Source organism: Molothrus ater, chromosome Z, assembly GCF_012460135.2.
Source record: "Molothrus ater isolate BHLD 08-10-18 breed brown headed cowbird chromosome Z, BPBGC_Mater_1.1, whole genome shotgun sequence".
Lineage (NCBI taxonomy): Eukaryota > Metazoa > Chordata > Aves > Passeriformes > Icteridae > Molothrus > Molothrus ater.
The window spans coordinates 32,797,399-32,820,396 of NC_050511.2; the positions used below are offsets into that span (position 1 = coordinate 32,797,399).

Sequence of the window (22,998 nt, forward strand, 5' to 3'; positions counted from 1 at the left end):
TTTTATTCTTACATCCAGAAATTTCTCTTCAGTTTTCTGTTTCTACACTAGTTTATTTTTTTTTTGTTTTCATTGTTCTAATTTTCAACACTCAATTGATACTAGATGCTTTTCTTTTTTATGTGTATTTTTGGATGTTGTTTTTATTGCCTTTACAGATCTGTTCAATGTTTTTTGCTTGTACTTCCCAGTAAATCCGTCTTTCATTTCATAAGTAAGAAAAGGTAAAATTTTAGCCTGTGTTTCATAGAAACAATGTTATTGGTGACTTTACTTACAGCTCAAGATATGTATAATGACATTTTAGGTTTGAAAAGCATTATAGAACTGTCCTTGAACCTAGTTTCAGATGCTGCATATGCCTTTAATTGCCTGTTGCAGGATGACATTTAAGCATCTACTCCTGTTTTTAATTTTATTTTATAGTTACTCTCTGAAAAGTCTTTACATGGGGCTTACAAAGTTCTAAAAAACCCACGAGTTTTGTAGTGTTAGATGATAGCAATGTGGTGAACTTCAGATGAATCAGTGGCAAATCCAAGAGTTAGAATACCCACCACCATCTGTGATGGGGAAAGAGCTGTGTCCTGAAGAAAAAGGCTCAAAGCTAATATTCTTTGAGTCATAGCTCCACCAAAGTTTGTATAGCTGGTGTAATTGAAGCTAAACTGTGTACAGAGATATATCTACAATTTTTAAGTGAAGGATTAGGTTTGCCCAGGTACAAACACAGCATCTTGCAAAACAAAGCTGGAGCATCGTTCTTCCTGAACAGTTTTCAGACATAAAGACTTTTAATGTGTCTCTAATATCTACATCAGCCAATAGCAGTGTGATCTGTGTCTTTAAAATAATGAATTTAGAGCTTCACATAATGGTGGTTCTGTCCAAGAAAATAAGATCTTCCCTATCATCATCTTGAATATCAAAGAATACTTACAAGGTCTCACTGTTGCTAATAGTAACTGGCAAAATTGACAACAGCCATTACAGACTGTACATCTTTATTATGCAATTTTAAGTTCAATGAACACAGAGTTATTTGGACTGTAACAGAGATTCCTGGTAATGGTGCCCCTGTAAAGAGGGAGGAGTCAGATACTACAATCCTGAAGAATGTGAATCAGCTAAGAAATAAAATTAGGCCCTTGTACTTAAGAAAAGCAGAATTTAGCTCTTCAAGGAGATAGTCAATAGTATCCCCTGGAAAACTGTTCTCAGGGAGGAGAGAGCAGAACAGAGCTTGCAGATCTTTAAGGAAACCTTCCATAGAGCACAAGATCTGGCAATCCTCAGGAGCAGGAATTCAGACAAAGAAGGCAAGAGACTGGCATGGCTGAGAAGGGAATTTCTGGTCTAACTAAAGGAAGAGAAGCAAATGCAGACAGTGAAAACAAGGACCTGGGAAGATCCATAGGTTCAGTTGTGTAGGCATGGGGTGAGGAAGGGCAAGGCAATGCTGACCTGAAATTTGCAAGGGACAAAAAGAATAAGAAGGTCTCCTTCACGTATGATAACCTGAAGGAAGGAAGGAAGAAAAGGAAGGTCAAAAAAGGTGTAACCACCCCCCCCCCATCCCCCCCATAAACAGTACTGGAAAACTGGTAACTATGGATAAGGAGAAGGAATTTTGATATACTCAAATTTTTTATTTTGCCTCAGTCTTCAGTGGCAACCTATCTTCCCACACCTCTTAAGGGGATGGACAGCAGGATGGGACTGGGGGGTGTCTAAGTACTCCCAACTGTAAGTAAAAATCAGGTTCATGATCACCTGAGGAACCTGAATATATGTAAGTCTGCAATTTTCCCCAGAGTCCTGAGGAGATTCACTGCTGTAGTTGACAAGCTGCCCTCTCTGATACTTGAGAAGTTGTGCCAGTCAGGCAACATCTCAGGGGACTGGAAAGAGTAAAAGATTTTACCCATCTTCAAAAAGGGTAGAAATGAGAACCTGACAACTTTCCCTCTGTGCCTGTGAAGATTATGGAACAGATCCTCCTAAAAGCTGTGCTAAGACACAGGGAGGATCAGAAGGGGATTTGAGACATTGAGCATAGCTTCACTAAGGACAAGACCCCACCTGGATTGCTGTGTCCACCTCTGGGGTCCTGAGCACAGGAAGGATATTGACCAGTTGAAGGACTGCCCCTAAGATGATCAGAGGGATGGAGCACCTCTCCTGTGAGGAAGGGCTGAGAGAATTGGGACTGACCAGCCTGGGGAAGAGAATGCTTTGGGGTGACCTAATTGTGGCCTTCCAGTACCTAAAGGGAGCTGCAAGAAATATGGAGAGAGACTCTTTACAAGACCATGTAATGACGGGACAAGAGCAAATGGCTTCAAACTGAAAGAGAGTAGGTTTAGATTAGATATTAGGAAGAGATCTTTTACTGTGAGGGTGATGAGACACTGGCACAGGTTACCCAGGGAAGTTGTGCATGCCCCATCCCTAGAAGCATTCAGGGCCAGATGAGATGGGGTTTTGAGAAGCCTGGTCTAGTGGGGGTGTCCCTGCCATTGAACTTGATTGGAACTTAGAAACTAACATCCACAGGTGAAATAATGTGCTAAAGCAATGAATGCAGCACTGATGATTGGCTGAGACTTGACACAGGTATTAAAATATTTCAGTGTCATCTTGCAATAGGTTTCCTGAATTTCCTTTATGCACGTGTTTCATGTATAAAGCAAACAACTAAAGTGATGTAGTTTTGATAACTAAAGTTGCTGGTTACAGCATGTTTGATGCCTACTGTACATGTAAGTGTTTAAGATATACACTTAATATGTATTTTTTAATGTTAATTTATTGTTCTTTCTCTATGAAACTTCTTTATGTTAAGCTCTGATTTGATAAAATTCATTCTGTCACATCTTTGCAACTGTCTATTTGGTGTAAATCCTGTATAAGTATGATCAAACTGCACAGCCAATGTGAGGATTTCAGTGCATTTCCTTCTGTGTTGTATGAGCAGCAAATTGCATATCTGGAGCTTCAGTGTTTGTGATTTCTCTTTCTCTCATGTCATTTCTGCTGTACATAGACTGTTCACCAGAAGTGTAGTTAGTAAAATATTTCAGTAGGTGGGATCAGTGGCAGATAATAATTTTGGGGTTTTTCCACCCATTTATTTTAGGGAGAAAGACCTTTGAGAGGGTGGGAGAGACATGTCTGCAGTACAGAGCAGCTGGTATTCAAGGAATGGAAAAGTAAGCATGTGGAATGGCTGAAAACAGAACGTTTATGTGTGGACAGTAAAAAGACTAAAGAGGAAACTCAGGGGGAAAACTGAAGTTCCACAATCACTGGGCATTGGATTATTATTTTACCGTAGGCTAGTGGTACAGTATGGACAGCTAAGGGAGCTGCCTATAGCCGAAGCTTTATGGAGCTGAATGTCAGTATTCTTATAGTACCTGCTCTCTTGCATCTTCTGCAAAGATAGCTTTTAAAAACACCCTGTGCCTCCTGCTTGGAGTAAGAAAAGGTCAGAAAACAATTACTTCAGCAGTAAGTTTGTGCACAAAAACTATTCCAGGATCCATTTTGTATCAGGACTGGAACTGTTCCAAGATGCTTCAAAAGTTATCCACAGAGATTGAGCATTTTTGTTTTTTTCCCCTTCGTTCTGTTTTGTTGGGTTTTTTTTCACGGCATTGTATAATATCTCTCTTATGACTCATAGTTTATCTGACATCTTCCCAAACAAAACTACAGCAGCTGAGGCTGACCTGATTATAAATTGGACTAGCTATTAAGAAATGCTACTTGTGTGGGAAGTGAGAGCGTTTCTATAAGACTGGATGATGATACCTCAGAGAATATCCCTCAAATCCAAACACTGGTGGGAAAGCTATGTCAGAATCAATGTACAGCTGACAGCATACCTGGAACTTTTCTGCTCTTTAGCTGCCATTGAGAGTGCTTGCAGAAAAACAAAACCCTTTTTTGGTGTGGATAGTGGATCTAAGACTTTATACTTCAATATCAGTAGTATATTTCTTCTCTGAGAGAGTGATATTTATAAAGCATAAAATTGTACAGGTGTAATAAAAAGTGAAAAAAATTTTGAGTGATGACACATTTTACTTCTGAGTTGTTGTAGTAAAACTCTACGCTGAATTCTGTGCAGTAATGGTTATTAAATACATGCTAAAAACCTCTATATGATGAATGCTGTCTCCTGGTTTTGCAATCCTAACTTGTATCTAACTTAGATCTGTGAGTGTTTTGTTGTTGTTATGGTTTTTTAATATAAATTGGTAGCAGGTAGATTTTGAAAATAGTGCACATGTCCACTGCTTTTCTTGAATAAGAACGTTTACATGATTTAGGAGCTTTCTGGGCAAGACTTCACCAATTCTTAAAATAATTAGTGCTCTTTTAAGAAAAACCATGAAAAAGTCTACTCTTCACTCAGTTGAGGTACCTGTCTTATCTCCTAGGGTTTACAACAGGCATCAGTATTTAGGAGTACAATTGTTAAAAAGGTGGTTGTTTTCAGGATTTTTCAATGCCTATAGTTTGGATCCTAGAACTCCCTTTTTTTTTTGTTTCTCCCTCAGTTTATAAATCAGTAAAAATGTACTGTGTTTCTGAAAATTTGTACTAACCTATGGTGCTTAGTGATTGTCAACCTTGAAGCCCAACAGATTTTTTTCTGCGTGCATTTTGAGGTGATACTTTTGTAACTCTGCATTGCAGCTGGGGCTTAGTTATACACTGCTTTCCTAAAATTTCTTCTTCTCTAAATATTTAACTTGATAAAAAGGTGGTGAACAGAGAGTGAGATTCCAGGACAGACCCTTGATCGTGTCCAATTGTTGTCAGCCTATAGGTAGAGTATGAACCATTAGCCTGTGAGACTGATGGAGCCGTTTTTTCATTCATCTGCTTGATCATGCAGACAGTAGAATCTCTGATTAATTACTGGGATAATCTCAAAAATTATCAGTACCAAGATTAGGAATGCTAGGCATTCTGGCCTTATCCACGCCCTTTACAGTTGTTCCCACCCTGTTCAGCAAGGAGTCACCATTTGTCTCTTTATTCTAACATAATGCAAGAAGCTTTTCCTGCATTTCTTGGTGCTCTTTGCTCATTGTGGCTTCAGCTGAGGTCTGAAGATTTCCTTTGCTATCCCTGTATATGCAGTCAAGATTTCTACATTCCTTTATTGCAGCCTCTCATGTTGCCCCATCCTGTGCATAGAAGTTCAGCTGTCAGTGCCTGTTTAGCCAAGCCAGACACCTGATGTGTTTACCTGTTCTCAATATGGAGATCCTACTTGTGCTCAGAGGTGGCTGCCCCTCAAGGCGTGCCAGGCTTGCTACACTCCTCTGCCTTCCTGTACTGCCTTCTGTGTGATCACATCTATCACACCCTGGCTCTTAGTGATGAGCCAGCTTTCCCAGAGGCAGCTGGGTATATTTGTCTTGGGGTACATTATGCAGTGCAGACATGCACATGTGCCTCAGTGGTGACAAACAGATATGTTTGATATAATTTCAATTTTGCAGCTTTGTCAACACCCTTAACATGATCAAATTTTGTTGCCTCTTGGTGAAAGTATTTCTGTGGGGTAACTAGGAATATAGAATTGAAAAGAAAGCATGGGAGTGGGATATCTAGACACAAAAGTTTCAGTAACTGACCTAGTAGTTAAAAATTTTTACAAATACTACCTGTGATAAAACCCAGCAATCCTTTGCACTGCACTGATGCAATCGTCTCAAATATCCAGGAAGCAGCAAGACCTATATGAAAACCCTTATAACCATTTTCTCCATTGAGAAGTTCAACAGATTTAATACGAAATTACCATTATTACTCTATCCTTTATAAAAGTAAAACCTTTAACTAGGTAAGCAGGCTACCATGCAGTAATTTTAATATTTCAGTACAATCAAAATACATCGTTAATAGCTTTTGGTTAGATTCAAAAGAAAGTAAGGTTTGCTGCTGTGTCTTAGCAGCAGCACAGTCTGTACTGACAGCCAGAATGCCTTTACCTGAATAAGAATGGTTGGTCATTTAACTCATCAAGATTTATAGATGAATGGCTTTTTAGTATTCAGAGGTAGCAGAGAAATTTTGTGGAAAAAGCTGACAACAACCTACTTGAATATGTACTGTCCATGCAAATTTCTCCTATGCACTGGTTGACCTTAATAGTTTCTTTTGGACCTTTTCCACTTTAAGTTCCTTCTTCCCTTCATTTGCTTCAAAATTTTAATTCAAACTGTTTGAGAAATTCTTTAACATACGTAAATCTACTCTGTAGTGTACTGGCAATTACTATTTATAGGTATCGTTCAGATGCCCTGAACTACAAAAATTTTTCTGCAGTTATTAATGGTGCTGATCTTCTGGGTTCCTAACTGTCTTTACAAAGGGCATCTGAATCAGAAGCTGTTGCATAGAAGAGATACAGGGAAGAACAAAACATCATCATGCTGTGTCATTTGACCTGTTTGAACAGTGCTCAGATCAGTCATCTCCTTGACTATATCACATGAGATGGCCAGTGTCATAAAAGCTTCAGTTTTATTGCTTTTGTCTGCAGCTTGCAGGAGGCTTTATAGCTTCATGAGGAACATGAGAGGTTTTTAGATGTATCCTTTTGCTGCATTTTGTATGACAAAATCGAGGTGGGCCTCTCCTCAGCACTAGTGGCTCAGCAGTGGCAAGCATACAGTCCTGACAGATTGAACTAGCATGATGATGTATATACTGTGTATAAAAATAGTCCCAGTGTTCCCCAGGCAGACTTACAGCTCCAGGATACAAAAGAGAGAAAAGTTGAGGAAGCAGATACTACTTTTCACACAAAGAACAGTGACATAGAGACATTAGCAGCCTCTTTTCAAGAAATGGCTAACTCTGTCAGTTTGTAGGTTAATATATCTGGTCAGAACCCTGCAGTATTTAGAGGTAAAATTTCTCAGAATTTTAACTAGGATTTTTTCCTGTGTCGGGATAACGAAATTGTAACTTGATATTGTTTTGTGCTGATTTATTTTTACAGTTTCAAATTTTAGGATGATTGTTAAATTTTTTATTGCTAAAGCTATGTCAGGGCATGATGTCCTTATTTTAGGGTTGTTTTTTTCATACTTAAAACTTAGGGGATTTTTGCTTTTTTTTTTTTCCCCTGACACTCCCACAGTATAAGAGAAGGGAATACTCATTTGCAATTCTAACCGTTCATTTTGCTCTGCTTGACAGAAGCAACATTGTGTGTCAAGAAAAAGTGTATTGGAAAAAGCCCAACTTCACAAAAGAACTGTATAGAGCAAATAAGAATTAGAAACTTATCAGTTACTCCTAAAGATAAGTAAAATGTTTGTTGTAAGAGCAAATTACATGTTCTTTTCCATTAGGCACAGTAATTCTTTCTTCAATTTCCTTAGTAATTTAAAGTAGCATTACCCCTCAGAATGGCTGTGCTGTAGTAAGATAAGCTTGAGAATGAAATATAAACTGTAGAGCAGAAAAGCCTTTTCATCCCCCCATTTTCCACTAAATAAATGGGTCATGAGAGTGGAGTGCATCACCAGGCACTTTATCCCAGCAAAGGTTATACTGCTGCTGAAACTGTACAGAAACAAAGTCAGGGTAGCTTGTGACAGAAATAATACATGAGCAGATTCTACTGTGGTGTATAGTGGTCAGAAATAAAAGCAAATGGTTGGGTGGCCACCAGGACAGGAGCTTGTAATGATTTTTCTGACATCTCCACAAATAGATGCTGCTTCATGTTTGTGAAGTACAGGAGAGAGTGTATAGCTGGGGGTAGCTTTTCTTCCCTTAGAAAACCGACTTTGGGCTGTGCATCTTTTGCCATCTTTAAAAGGAGATCCAGTTGGCTTTGGTTTTCCTAATTGCACCCCACCCCCTGCACACACACATACTACTGTCCCCTTTCACAAGCACAGTGCCAGAACCAGTTGTACATTTCTGTCATGCTGGAAGGAAGGCTTCTCCAAGCTCCTGTTTTCCTACCACTGCAGCAGCCACAGCTTGCTTTCCCATATGTCTCTTTTGAAACTTGTATTACAAAAAGGATTCAGTGGATCATGGCCCACCTTGTCATGGTCCACATATTCATGGTGGGGAATCTAAGGATTGAAGAGTAAGAAGTGAAAAGTAAGTCTTGAGAGCACCAATAGTGCATGTATCCATACAGTTTTTGCTCTAATTTATCAGATTGTGTCTATCAAGCTAATTTTCACAGTGTCATTGTATGTGATGTTCTTTTAGCTTTTGAAAAGTGCTGCTAAACTTGTATGTCAAGAATCTCTTTTTGTACCTCTTATTTAGCATTTGTCCATGTTTATATTGCCATAGAGTGTCTGGATGTGGGATTCTTGGACCATAATCAGGAGGAACAACATGACAGATTTGTAAAACCATCACAACTCCTGCATATTTTAAGAAGATATAAAAATGGTTTATTTTTCTGTATCTTACCAGTCACAGAGTAGCTAAAGAATTGGTTCACAGGGAAAATGTTATTCACAGTTCATTCATATTCACAACATAGGTTATTTATTGTCCACCAGTCTACACAACTTCAAAGTGAGTGACATATTCAGCATAAATGGAGTATGAAAAATGAGATATTTCAAAATCCAGTATGATTTATCTGTCTCTGTACTTCTTAGTTTCATTTCTAGATCATTTTCAACCTCTAAAATCCTTAATTTTGAATTGCCATTAGCTAACGGTAAAAGAGAGAATACTAGTACTTATATGTCTACATTTATATATATATTATATATACTATTTACGTATTTTTTATTATTTAAAAAAACCCCATTCATCTGTATTGATATGTATTGTAATGCCTGTATTACTCTGCTCCCAGCCTGTGGTACTGCCTGGGATTGTGACCAAAGGGTGGGACCCAGCACTTGGCCTTGTTGAACTGCATCCTCTCGGCCTTGGCCCATCAATCCAGCTGTTCCAGATCCCCCTGCAGAGCCTCTCTGCCCTCCAGCAGATCAACACTTCTGCTTTACTTGGTATCATCAGCAAACTCACCGAGGGTGAACTCAATCCCCTCATCTGTCATTAAGATACTAATGGCCCCAGTTCTGAGCCCTGAGGAATACCCACTGGTGACCATCCACCGCCTGGATTTAACTCCCTTCACGCCATTATCTGGGACCAGCCATCCAGCCAGTTTCTCACACAGTGAAAAATGCACCCATCTGGTTTGTCCCTGAGAATATTGTGTGAAATGGTGTCAACGGCTTTACTAAAGTTCAGGTAGACAACATCCACAGCACAACATCCACAGCCCTTCTTCCCCCATCCACTAAGCAGGTCAGATGTTTAGCACTGCATCACTTCTGCTGCTTTCCTTTTGTAAAGTCAGTGAGAATTTTTCTTCTGATCTCTGTGGTAAAAGGTTAGTACTGGCAACTACAGAGTGTTTCCTAAGAAGCAGGTTTTGCTAACTTTCTGCTGAGAAAATCTGTACTTCACAAACATTCTAACTCCAAGATGCAGTGGTGACTGGGATCCTCATTAATCCATCCTTCTACTGGTGTGGTGTAGGGAAGAATGTGTATGTGCTGAAATCTGGTTGCAGGTGATTGCAGGACTTGGCTTAAGTTATGTTCATTCAGTGAGTACCTCACTGTAAAAACATGCCAAACACAGTGGCACCCATCCACATACCAGAAGAAGTGGTGTCTTAAGATGTCTGTAGGAGTAGTTTCAGCTGTAATACAGGGTTTCCTTGTTTACTGGTTTTCCGGAGACTGTGAGGATAAATGAGTTTAAAATATTTTTCAAGTTACATATACATGACACACCATCACAAGCAGATTACAGTGCAAAGACTGTGCTCCTCATGGACTCAACAGCCATCAGGTGGTACTGTAGAATATGCAGGGGCTTCTGCCTGTCACTGAATGGTTTGTTCAGGCTGGTATAGGATTTTCTCTAGATGGAAGGTGCATTAAGGCAGTTCAAGACCAACAAAACATATTAATATGTTCAAAGCTGACCATCTCTGGATATAGTTTTTGCTTGCATGTTTCTTTCAGAAGCTAATTTGAATGCAGTAGTTTAAAGAAAGAAACAACAGTGTAAAATATTTAGGACTTCTCAGGAATTACTTTTTACTTCAGATTGTGTATACTGCTAACCAACTTCCAAGGCAGGGTAAAGCAATGAAGTATTTAGTGGCCTTTTTTTCTCTGTGTTTCTTTTATAGCCAGCTACATGTCTCAAGGCTGTGTAAGAACACAATCCAATTTACTCTTCCCCTCACCTCCACAAGATGAAACTTCGGGTGAAATTTACATGTTAATTGTCTGCAAAATGGACAGTAGCTCTGAACACATTGATAATTAGGCTGATTAGTCTCAGTCATTAATTACATTAAGAGGCTACTGCTATATTTTTATTTGTGATTGTGATGCTTAAATTTTGACATTTGAAAACCTCATCTGGTTTTCATTTTTGTTACTTTTTTGCTTTTACATCATCACAGAATAACATGTGGTTAATTTCATATTGAACATAAATGTTCTCTATTTAATTAACAGATTAACATAAAGGATCATACATGCTTTGATATCACATGCACACTGTAATGTGTTTTTACCCCAAAATTCATGACATGTTTTAACACTTGCCACTATGGAAAACATGGCGAGGACAGAAGGAAGAAAAACTTCTACTTTCCGCTCTAGTGTAAGGTGATTGTCTTCTAAAACATTTCTCATTAGTTTATTTCAAAAGGAAAGGGAATCCTATGCATTTCAGGTCTTTATTTTGCATGTCCCTTTCATCTTATTCTGTAAAGTACAAATATTCTTTTTGCTGAAATGTAATACCTCTGGGATAGAACCTGGAATAAAGCAAATCAGTGCCTGGCAACACAAGGTACATGTTTTTAAGGAAGCAGATTAAAGAAGAAGAAGTGAATCTTCCACTGATAGGGTAGCATAGACCATCTGTTAGAATAACTTGTGTCATAAAATGGAAGATGATTCATGAAGGGCCTGTCTCCATTTTGCTCTGGTTTCCTTGCTTTTTTCACATGCCCTCTCTTCTCCTGCCAGGTAGTACTCTTTCACAGGTAGCAGATAGTAACCTCCATGTGTTTTACAGAACCAGTAAAGTCTCTGTGCATGCTGCAAGGACTGTTATGACATGTCTTATGTCAGCTTTGTACTACAAAATGGAGAAAAGAGGTGTCAGTGAGGTGCCTGTAGATGTGGAGGCAGGCAGAATCCATGGGCATGGGCCTTTCTGAGTCTCTCAAAGACAGACGTGGTTTTTCTAAATGGGATGAAATAAACTAAATAAACTAATCTAAATAAACTATTGCTGTGTAGCTGAATTTGACATGAATATGCAGCTGTTGTTCTAAAAAGAAACACTCTTAGGATGGCTCTTCATCTGCATTAAATGCTGAAAGAATCAGGAGGGGCTTTAGCACCAAATAGTATATTCCATGTCTACTTTTCTGCACTCCTAGTTGAGAACATTGTTCCCTTTATGTAGGTAAGGTTTTATTCAGTGTGCCCTGTGTAAAAGGTGATTGTTCATTTTTCGGAGGAACATGCCTGCAGTGTGGTTTAGGAAGGATGAAATGGCAGCATTTATAAAATCTTACCTTTATTTTTGTGAAGATTTCAGTATTTTTCAGACTTATTTTCTCTCATCTCTGAAAGTAGCCTATTTACATGGGCATGTGCACATTAGAATCTACTTTGCTTGTTTTGTTTTCTCCATCTGCTAATGGAGTTTAAGAACATTTTCTTTATGGAGTTTAAAAACCCTTTCATTGTCAGTGTGGACTTCCAGACACTGAAGGCAGGGAGTGGCCATAAAGATTAACTAACTGTTAAAGGCAATTTCAAAAAGAATCTGTTGTCACTTTTCATATTTTTGTAAAAATGAGAAAATGTAAGCAGTTCCACATTTGCATCTTCCAAGTCAGTTTTTAAAATTCAAAGTCCTCATTTTTTAGTGAGCTTGCACAGCCAGGTCTTGAAGACTTCATAAAATGCCATCATTTATTCTCATAAACTGTTAAAATTACAGGGGAAAGGCAGAAGGCAGCAAATGAATTTATACATGAAGAGAAACATTCCTCTTTTCTGTGAAACTTCAGGTAATAGTATATAATTAGATCTGCAGTGGCTCAGAGGTTTGACTGCTATGTAAGCCTGAAAGACTGATTGCAGTAGAGGACTGCAAATATCTTGAGATATACAATGGTGTAAATTTTTACCAGTTTTGAGCTGGCCACAGATCCTTTGAGCAAGGACTTGTGTCCTCTGTTGTTTGGGTTTTTAAAAATTCTGTTATTTTTTTAAATCACATTTTCACCAGGATTCCATCAAACAAGTTGTGAGCTAACATTAGCAAAAATGACTTTTTCATTTTATCTCTCAAAAATCTGTATATTCCTTTCAGTAGTAAGACTCTGTAAATTAGTTAAAAACTTACCAAAAGGTTCTAACTTTCCTTTGTCACAGAAGCATCGATATCTTGAATACAGGCTAGAACCACAGACTCATTACTGCAACTAGGGCAGAGTTTGCTTGTTGCATTGTGATCAGGTGTGACAGTAGTCATGAACCAGTCAGTGAGATCAATGCTACTGTATTATTTATTTTGGGGGGGATATTATGGTCGTCTTTCTCATTCCTTTGGTGCCTCTTGGAGAGCAGTACCCATCAGAGAGCAGCAGACTCAGCTCTGCTTTTCCTAAAGCAGATATGTTTGTGTAGCTGCAGGGATGTCAGAGGCGCTTCTGGTGGGTCTCTTGTTTATTTATGCAAGTTTAGTTTCCTTACATTTTAAAATGACCTTTATCATTGGTAGCTGATACACACAGTGTTGAAAGGAGGAAAATTATCATCTTCAAATTTAGATATTAATGCCTAAGGCTGTGGTTATGCCTTCATTTTGGTAGGAAAGGTATGCTCTTCCTCCATGCCAGGGATACTGACAGGATCCCTCTGCTGACATTGCTGCAGCTGCAGGAGGAAAGCTGCCTCTGCTCTGTGTAGCGTGCTCATAACACAATACCGTGTCATGCTAAGTGGTGCCTCCAGTCATTTTCTTCTTTTATCTGGATATGTTTCATCCAGTCTTAACTCACTCAGTCCCCCTTTTCTTCTTTTTCTCTTGCATATATCTCAGAAGCACAAAAAGGCACGCCACCATTTCAGTCAGGGGCGTCACCCCAGAAATGCCCAGTGGCTCACAGAGCTTTACTGTTATATTGTGGTGCTTTCCAGCCCCAAGAGCAGGCCAGTGCTTTGGGATATATTGTTCTTACATGGTGAGTTGAGACAGAGGATATCAGTTTAATGGGAATGCATCCGGTTTAATTTAAATAGTGCTCATGTAAAAAAAAAATGGAGCTTAAAGCAGATCTCAGCAATTTCTAAATGTGCTGCTATCAAACTGAAAGTGTTGGATGGGTTTGGCTTGTTAAGTATGTAGTTAATAAGCTATCAACACTGCCTGCCAGCAACATAAGAAAATAGTTTGGACTGGCACTTTGCTGAGCTGTGTTGACTGCCTTTTAGATGTAATGGCAATAGGAAAACCAGAAATAAAATGTACATCAGTACTAGCAACAGATTACAGACAGGTTTTTCCTCACAAACTTCTTTCAATGTCTTCTCTTAGACAGATAACAATTAATTCAGTGAGAGTTTCCAACAAACTCTTTTCCAAATGTAGCAGGAGCAACTTCACAATGGCAGAGTTTGTATGGCTGCTAAATTGAGGAATCATATTTAAGCCATGTTCTCTTATCCTCTAGCAGCTTCTGAATGTTCCCTGCATTCTCACATTTCCAGATGTTAAAGACTAGGCTAACTTTCACCCAGCAGAAGGCATGTAGACTAATATACCTTCTATAGTGGTGTAAAATATGCCCTAAATTTGGTTGCTGTGAATTTCTCATGCTGTTATTTTGCCTGCCTTCTTCCTCTTCCTCTTCCTCTTCCTCTTCCTCTTCCTCTTCCTCTTCCTCTTCCTCTTCTTCTTCCTTTTTTGGCCAGGTTATGCCCTATTTATTTCTGCTAGACTTTAATTCATTCCTTTATTGAGAGAAAAATTACAAAGCTTTAACACTCTAGAATAATGGGCTATTAATTTGCCCAGCAAAGTCATGTCTGCTTGACCAATCAATATTGTTTCATCATTACTTGCATAATGCTGATCAAATATTTGGACTCTGTATTGTGGAGATTTTAGCAAGCTGTACCTTAGCACTCTTTACCTGCTGTGACTGATTTTCCCTGCCTGTGAAATACTCCAGTGTTTTTCAAAGTTGATGTCTAGCACATGTAATTCTGCTGGATCAGTAGCCAAGACTAAACATCCTTCATGAAGAGTGAGTATGAGCTCAGCCTCCCAGCTGGCAGCTTAAACCACTGCTGCAGAAAACATTTTTGTGTTAAAATGGAAAAGGTGAGGACAAGCAGTCTGGTGACATAGTTTAAGAAACCATGGGATTATTTAAATTTCCTGTCACCTGTGCCCAGATCATGTCTACTTTGCGGTAAGGCATGTGCCAAGTGAAGCAGTGGGATGGTAGAGATCATTGTTCTTGCTGAATTTAGAAGCTACATGGATGAAGGAAACATGTTAATGTGTGTAGTTTAGCTAAGATGGATCATGATCCATAAACATGCTCCAGATTAGGATGTTAACTGAATGGATATCTGTTTTGTGTTCTTTTCCTCTCTTTTTCCACTCCATATATTGTCATACTCTACATGTGCCACTCATCTGCCCTGAAGATTGCTTTGGAGACATGACAGAGGTATGGAAGTTTGAGCGAATATAACATTTTAAGGTGTACACTCTTTCAAATACAAATCCCATTTACACATGATAATAGAGCATGATAGGTCAGGAGCTGGCAACTAGTGGCACTCAGATAAGAAAGCCAGTGCTGTGTACCTTTCTAAGAAAGAGACATGAGAACTTCAGAAATTTTTAGTGGGTTTGGGCTTTGCCACTCTCTTAGAATTTCCTTATCACCACTCAGCGGAATGAGCTGCTTACATCAAAGAAACAGGCAGCTACCAAAAATTTTTTGGCACTCTGAGAAATATAGCACAGTTGTCTTCTTTCTTTGTGGCAGTGCAGTGTAGGGCAGGGCTCCCACTACTGATGTAAGAAATATGGGTCTGAATCCAGGTCACTTTGCACAAAAGTAAAAAACTTGTGGGCATTTTATTGCCCACAGGTTCACTATAGGGACTGACAGAATCATAGTACTGTTGTCATTGGAAGTAGAGATGTCATGTAGGAATAGATTCTCTGCTTCTTTCCTGTACTGCAAAAGAGCAGAGATTGGCATGTTTTCCAGCTAACACAGCCACCTTTTTAATACCAATTTCTTCCTTTTCTCATACTGGTGTCCTTCTGGGGACAGAGAGTGTTGAAAAAAGCACACAGTGTTCTAACTGTCTTCAGCTCTCTGTCAGCTTTTGAGCTTCTGCCAGCTTCTCTTTGTCAGCTCCCAAGGCCACTCTAAACTTCAGAGGTGCTGGGGTTGTGACCAGCTTTCTGGCTGAACTTAAACTTTGCAGAGAGCCAGCCTCCTGAAGTGTGTGTTTGGTAAACAGGCAAGACTTCAGTAATAAGTTTAAATTTGTGAAATTAATTCTGTTATCATTGCAGTGTCTCTGCTATCAGCCCACTTCTGTCACTGGAATGCATAACACTGATTTCAATTTGTGTCAGCTGTAGGGTAGTACCTTCCTCATCTGTCGTGGTATGTGTGCCTCTAGACGGGAACTTCCCTTACAGAGATAGAGCACGGAGCAGTACTGCACCAGTGCTTCCTCAGCAGTTCCTGCCCTGCCCTTAGCCTGTTTTATTTCACTTGCCAGAGGACAGCCTCCAGTGTGATACAGCAGCAGCATTGCAGCAGAGTCTCTGAAGTAGCTCCTGTCAGTGCAGAAGCTTGTGGCATACTTTCATATGGTGCACTAGCGCTGAATGTGAATGACTTCCCCTGCATTGCTGGAGTTGCGGAAATTCTGCAGTATGGTCCTTGGTAGTAGTTAGAAAGCAAAAGGCTGGATCAGATTGAAGAAATGATTGCTCCAGCCACCCTCGTCCCTCCCCTTGGAATACTCTGGCTGAAGATGAAAAATCAAAAAAGAGATTGAATCTAAATGAAAAGAGTAAGAATATGGGACAGATTCACAACGCATTTTTCTTACCATGTGGCAGTGCTGGAGGTTGGGATCCTTACCTTTGTGTATCCTTCTTGAGGAGAAATAGTTTGGCTGAGATATTTTGCTTTTGCTGCACACTGGCATTACTGGACAGCCTGTCCCACAAGGAGTTTCATTCATGGTTTGACAGGCTTCAGCAATGGCCTGTCTTTCACACTGACAGTTCTTGTGTCTTACGTATGTCCCATCTAGAGCCAATTTCCCTGCCTTCAGACTGTTAGTGGAACTCATAAACAGGGCTGTGGGCCCTACTACTAGCAGCTGTGAGGACTAGCAAGGCCAAGCTATTGTGTATATATATAAAGGGTATTTAGAGGATGCCTTGTGAGAGAAGAAGGCAAGCCTTTTAGAATCCAGTCATAGCCTTCCCTGCTTGAGTTTCCAAAATTCAGTTTACTTCCTGGTCTTTGAATAGCACACTTTATTGTTCACACCCTGAATCCAACAGCAGAGTCAAGGAAACGTTTAAGGGTGAATAAAGCTAGCCAGCCTGTGGCTAGTTTGGTGTTGTGGTAGAACAGGCCAGCAAACAAAAATGTTCTAGCAGGAAGAAAGTGATTTCAGTGCCATCAGAGGACAGAGTATATTATTCCCTGATTAAATATATCTACTGAGTGACAGAAGGGAAAAAGAAAAGATAATCTCAGGCTTGTCTGGCAGATGCTTACCTAAAATACATCATGAACATTTCTGCTAGATATGCTGCTGATGGCAAGCAGTAGCAGGTGTAAATTAATGCTAACTATTTTCCCCTGTGCTTTGCAAGTGCATTTCTTCATTTTGCCATGGAGAAAACAAAGCCTCAATGGCATGATCAGAGTCTCAGTGAAAACAGGACATAAAAAATTAGGTTCTCTGGAGATTCTTAGTTCTGTAAGTTTTTTTACTTTTCTCTTTCACACTCACTTCATGACCCGTTACAGCTTCTGTGATAGCAGTGGTGTCACTATGCTCCTCAGTTCCGTATGGGAAGGATCTTCTGGTGCTGAGCTCCAGCTGGCATGGTGGCCTTCCATTGTGGCTCTACAGCTGAAGAAGAGAAATTCACGAACTAAATGTAAATGGGCATTACTGTAACTCAAATGTATGTAAAATTTGGATCTTATTTTCATTTTACTACTAAGGTGGCTTTTTTATATTCTCATGTTGTGTTTTATTGACAGTCTCTATTTCACACAAGTTGCTTACATATTTAAAAGAAGAATAGAATAAAATTCAAATAATGTAAAATGCAATGTTGAGTGTAACAAGCTTTCCTTGTGAAATCTGATGTGTTCAATGGAAGTGTGGGGTTTGCTCAATTTTGCTAACAAATAATTACAGTACAAATGTAAAGCTTATCAAACACTTCTGCCTTCTTGTGAGATTTATCACATTTGTTAAGTTTCCTGAAGCTTTCCAAAACTAATGATACTGGGTCATTTGGCTTGTAAATGAGGATTACCCTTATCTAGATGGTTATTCTGGAAAAATTGAGTGAGATTGCTCTACATCTGCTGAAATCATTTTCAGTACATGATAAGGTGCTGTGAATCAATACTAATGTTTTCTACGGCCTCTTAATGTTTCTGAGATAAGGTATCTCCATAACTCCATCTCCTTTTTTATTCTATATATTGATGACAATTGAAAAAGAAGTCTAAAATGCACCTAATTTACATATGCTTTTGTGGTGGGTTTTTCTTACAGTTCCTATTCTAATTTATCTGAATAAGCAGAAGAGCTCCTCTCTTGCTGACTGTTATTGCTGAGAATGTGCCATGAGATGTTTCATAATCCACAGAGAACCAGGGTCATGATCATTAATCAAAATTTCAGATGTCGCTTGTTTTCTGTGGTAGTTAATTCTGATACCATAAATGCCAAACAATGCAGGATCAGCCAGACACAAAAATTAGCCTGCAAGTGGCAGGTTTTTTTTACTCTAGTGTGCAGACATAATTAAAAACAAAAAAGTCTTGGTTAGAGACTGTGCTTTTTTAAAAATAAATATGTTTCTTTTCAAATACTTTCTCCTGAAAAGCCTGCAGTGTTGGAAAACCATCACCATATATAGACAGACTTCTTCCATTGAAATGTGTACTTCTTCCTTATCCTTGAAAAGCTTACAAAGCATCACAGCATTTTAGAGCCTATCTGAAATTTTTTAACAAACCTGAAGATAATTCAGTCACTGTGCTTCCTTATTGTGAAAGAAAAAACTCAAAATGGCAAAAACAGCATGAAAGAACTGTAGAAACCTGTGGAAGAAATACTGAGCAATCAGGAATGGGAAATCAATAGGGTGACATGAATTTAATGAGCATGAACTACAGAGGGCATTTTCTTTTTCCATTGTGAATTTGTAAGCTTCATTTGTTAATCTTTCCCATAGCTTTCATATTAATAAAAATTTTCTTTTTACCAGCCTGTCCACTGTGTGACGATTTGATAGGACTCTGCTGTCAACAGCCTTCCTTTGAGGAATAGAAAATATTGCCATGGATACGTAATTGGAGTTAGGAATGCATGCAATAAGGAGACTGTTACTTTTCAGTCCTACTGTGGTATGACCACTTTACGAACAGGGCATTCAGTTTGCATCATACAGAAATGCAGTGTATTTTGTTGGTAATCTATTTTAAACTGGTTTTCCTCCTCCTCTATAGAGACAAAGCTGCTACCTACACTTGCTGCCAAACTAGTATGTCATTAAATTAGTTGAGCTGCAAACTCAGGTGACTAGAGGGTAGTTTAATGCAGGTCTTACTGCATTTTCATGTTTGGGTAGTGTCATATCATAGTATTCAGGATTTTCTGGTAGCGGGTCTTTGACCTGTGAATTGTTCAGAACCTTGGTACAATTCAGTGTCCTGGAATAGTTGTCTAATGCATGTTTGATTTATATTAATATTTTGTGAATAGTGAGAGATGACAGCATCAAAGACCTTTAGAGGACTGCTGCATGAGCTATTAAGTGATCATCCCTGTATTCTCTAAAAGTTTACTGGAATTTTCGAGATATTCCTAGTGACCGTTCAAGCATTCTTTTGTCCCTTGACATACGGCATCATAACACAGCAATACATCAAAAAAGAAAAAAGGGTTATTTGCACAAATGCATGAAAAATGGAACAAATGGCTTCATAACTATGACTTAACAAGTTTTGTTGTTTCACATTAAATCCATCTACCAAACCTCATTCCTGCTACTGTGGCTTGTGTTCCAGCTCCTGTGAACATTTACCAAAATCTGTGTTCTTAATATTAACTGCCAGGGAAAAAAAAGTTTATTTTTTCCCCTAAGTGTAAGAGTCATACAAATTTTTTTCTTCCTACTGAAACCATTCTGATTGGAAGATGTCAAATTCATATTCTGCCTGTGTGGAAATATGATTGTTATAAAATTGGAATTTACTCATTTACTCCAAGGGACTGTATAGCACTGGTTATCAGTCAAATAAAGTATGAAGATACCAACAGTAAAACATGACATTATTAGGGGTAGAGGAAGTCTGTCTATTCTTGATTCATAGAAATCGTATATATGGTAGAGATAATTCATGCTATATATGTATAAAATATTGTAGAATCTAAGGTAAGTCTTTGACCACCCTAGCTGGGAGCAGAGTCTTATGTTTATTCAAGTAGTTCCCAGACAATGTTAAGATAATATCAAGTCTGTTAACGTATGAAAGAAACCTTCCTGGACCATGAGTGCTGACTTCTTTGGAATACCTAAGCCACTCAGGAGGACCTGACCTGGGAAGATTGTATCTACCATACTCAAGCACTGGCGCCACTCTGCTACATGCGAATACAGGCTCTGCCGAGGTGCTCAGACATCCTCTGGACACCTGGACTTACCTTTGTCTATTTCTGCACACGTATGGATCCAGTTCTACATGTGAAGAGACACAAAGGAACGTTCGGCCACCTCTGCCTCAGGCAGAATAAACTGTATATAAGCCAGCAGCGTGAAGCAGTCGGGGTGAACCCCTGGGGAAACGCTGGCACTTTGTCAGTCGGATCTCGGTTCACCCAGCGCCTGCACCCACGGCTGACGCTGCCTTGGCTGTTTCAAAATTTCAAAAATTCTGTTTTTGTTAGCAATCTAATAAATCATTGTTAAATTTTCTTATAAATTTGGCTGCCGATTTGATCATTTATAACAGAAATGTTTTCAGGATATCCCCTTGTTCCTTTAAAAAGCCCAATTTTAAATCTGTTGTAAAACAAGAACCAAAATGTTGATGCCTTAAAATGATGTGGCCAGGGAGTCTTTCAGTTTCTGGGTAGCTGTAGCTGTTAGCTGACGATGTTCCTGAGAGCTTCTTAAATCTTTGTCATGAGAGCAGATCCTAAGCTGGTGGAAGCTGGCATGGCTTCATGACCTATGATAATCAGATCTGACAATCTTAGATACTGATGGAGTGGTAGCCTGAGTGAAATGCTTTAACAGTTGATTTGGAGGATGAATATAAACAGGCTGAAAAATATCTCCAAATTTAGTCAATACTACTACAATGGCATAGATGTGGGCCTTATTGCAAATGCCTTTCTCAGGCTCAAAGGTCCCACCTGACTACTTTTGATTTTGGCCTTGAAAAGGAGGTGTGGTACACTCTTTTGAGCAGATTATTCCCTTCTGACCCAAGGGGAAAGAACTGTTGAGGATTTAAATTTTATCCTTAAATCTGAATTCTTAATTAGAGTTCTCATCTCTGACTGCTTGAGTAACTGTGGTCTTCAAGGAAAAATTAAAAAAAATCAAAACCAAACAGTACTTACATTTAAGTGGGATTTTGGTTCAGCTGCTTTTTTCTGAGGTCTGTCAGTGCTTCTCCAAAACAGAGGTTTGCTTGCATAATGGAGTTGAGCACGGTTCCTTCAGGGTATGTGATGTAACTACCCTGAGAGAAGAGACTCCCAGCCCCAGAAGGGCTGAAGACTTAACAGCTCATATTTCTCTCTCTCCTTTGACTCACCCATTTGTAACAGTACTTGTCATAGAGCTTTACAAATTAATTTTCTGCTTAGCACATAGTGTTTTTAGCCACCTTAAATGAGTGACTCTGGATGGTAACTATGAGCCTAATATTGACAAGGTAAGCAAAAACTGAAAGCAAGTCTAGAAGAGAGGGGTGACCTGCCTTTTTGACTATGCAGTGACCACTCGAGAAGACTGCTGGGCTGTGCTTGTAAGAGTGTCATACAATTCTCAGCTGGAGTAGTGATGAATGTGAAAGAAAGGAGCAATTGCTATGGTTTATAGATGTGAATTAGGAAATTTAGGGCATCTGTGGGGATGAAAAGACATGTCTTTGCAAATCCTCATCAACCATGAAAATATTTCAAAATGAAGAAATGTAGAGCTACAGCCCAAAAGGGCTGGGAGATTAATTCCTTTTGAGTACTTTGTAGCCTTGGAGTTGAACTACAGATATGAAAAATCTATTTTAAATATTTAGGTGCTAGCATATAGGCATACTGTTATTTTTTGGGATGTGAAATCTTTATAGTAGGAAGCTTCCATGCAGATTTAACCATATTATCTGTAGTAGGATATCCATTTGTGGAAGATTCATTCATGAAACTAATTAATAAATCTTTTAAAACTGAAACTGTCCCTTGTCCCTAACAGTACTGTGTTTGATTCTTTTGTGGCACTTCACTTATCTCTGTAGATCACAAGTTTAATAATACAGACCACACAAATTCATTCATATTCAGATTATTGATAAGAGGCTGTATGCTTTTGCACATCTCTTTTGTACAGGAAATACTGGGAAATACAATTCCTTGTTTTTGTCATAGTATTGTTGTTTCATTAATGCACCATTTTGGCTACTAATTTGTGAGATGCTGACAGAAAACAAACAGAGCTGATAGCTATTTCCTATTGCACAGATAATTACAGCCTGCATTAGTAAGTGCTTGGCCATGATGCACTTGCAGCTTTGTTGTAGTGAACTGAAGTGAATTTAAAATCATACAGATGTCTGGAATTTACTAATGGCATGTGAGTGACTGTGGGTATTCCTCCTCTTTATACTAAAAAAATAATATAGAGGACTTACCACAGTAGTTAAAACCAAAAGGGGAAAAGTAAAATTTTTATTTTCTTTCTTCTTGTTTATTACTGGAATCGCTTCACTGAAATCAGTAATTAATAACTTATATGGTGATTAATTTCTTATGACAAATACCATCCCAGTGAAAGATTAATATGTTCACTGAATCATATGTACCTGATTTAGTTGAGGGAATATAGTAGTAAAAGACTTTGTGACTGACAATGCAATTGTTAAAATCCATTTTGAATGGTGCTGTAGAGCAGTTACTCTTCAAGTCTGTTATTGTCAATGTTACTGACTGTAAAAGGAAACATAGTTCAGTGTATTACATTGTATCAGGGAGATGAAACGGTAGCCCTATTCCATTTTCCAATTAGTTTTCAAACTTAATGTTTTATAAAAAAACCAGAGCATTTGCTAAAGTCATACTAACAGAGTTCCCTTTATTTCTTTCTATCTAGATAAGTGAGTTGTGTATTTTATGTATAACATAATACTCACACTCTTTCATGGAATGAATATAGATTTTTTTAAATCAATCTCTCTATCTGTCTCTCTGTCTATCAAGTTATATATAAATTCTTGATTTTTACTGGTGATCTGCTTCAGGGTGAGTCAATATCTGGAAGTTCTCAGGCATGGGTGCCTCTTGCTTTCTGGATGGCTAGAACCACTCTGTGCTCTGTGCTTAAGTG

The 22,998-nt window shown here is 38.7% G+C and overlaps 1 protein-coding gene across 1 annotated transcript in view; it reads left to right on the forward strand.

Moving 5' to 3' along the window:
* SH3GL2 (SH3 domain containing GRB2 like 2, endophilin A1) overlaps positions 1-22,998 on the forward strand; it is a 90,853-nt gene that overhangs the window by 48,366 nt on the left and 19,489 nt on the right. The gene's annotated exons all lie outside the window — the stretch shown is intronic.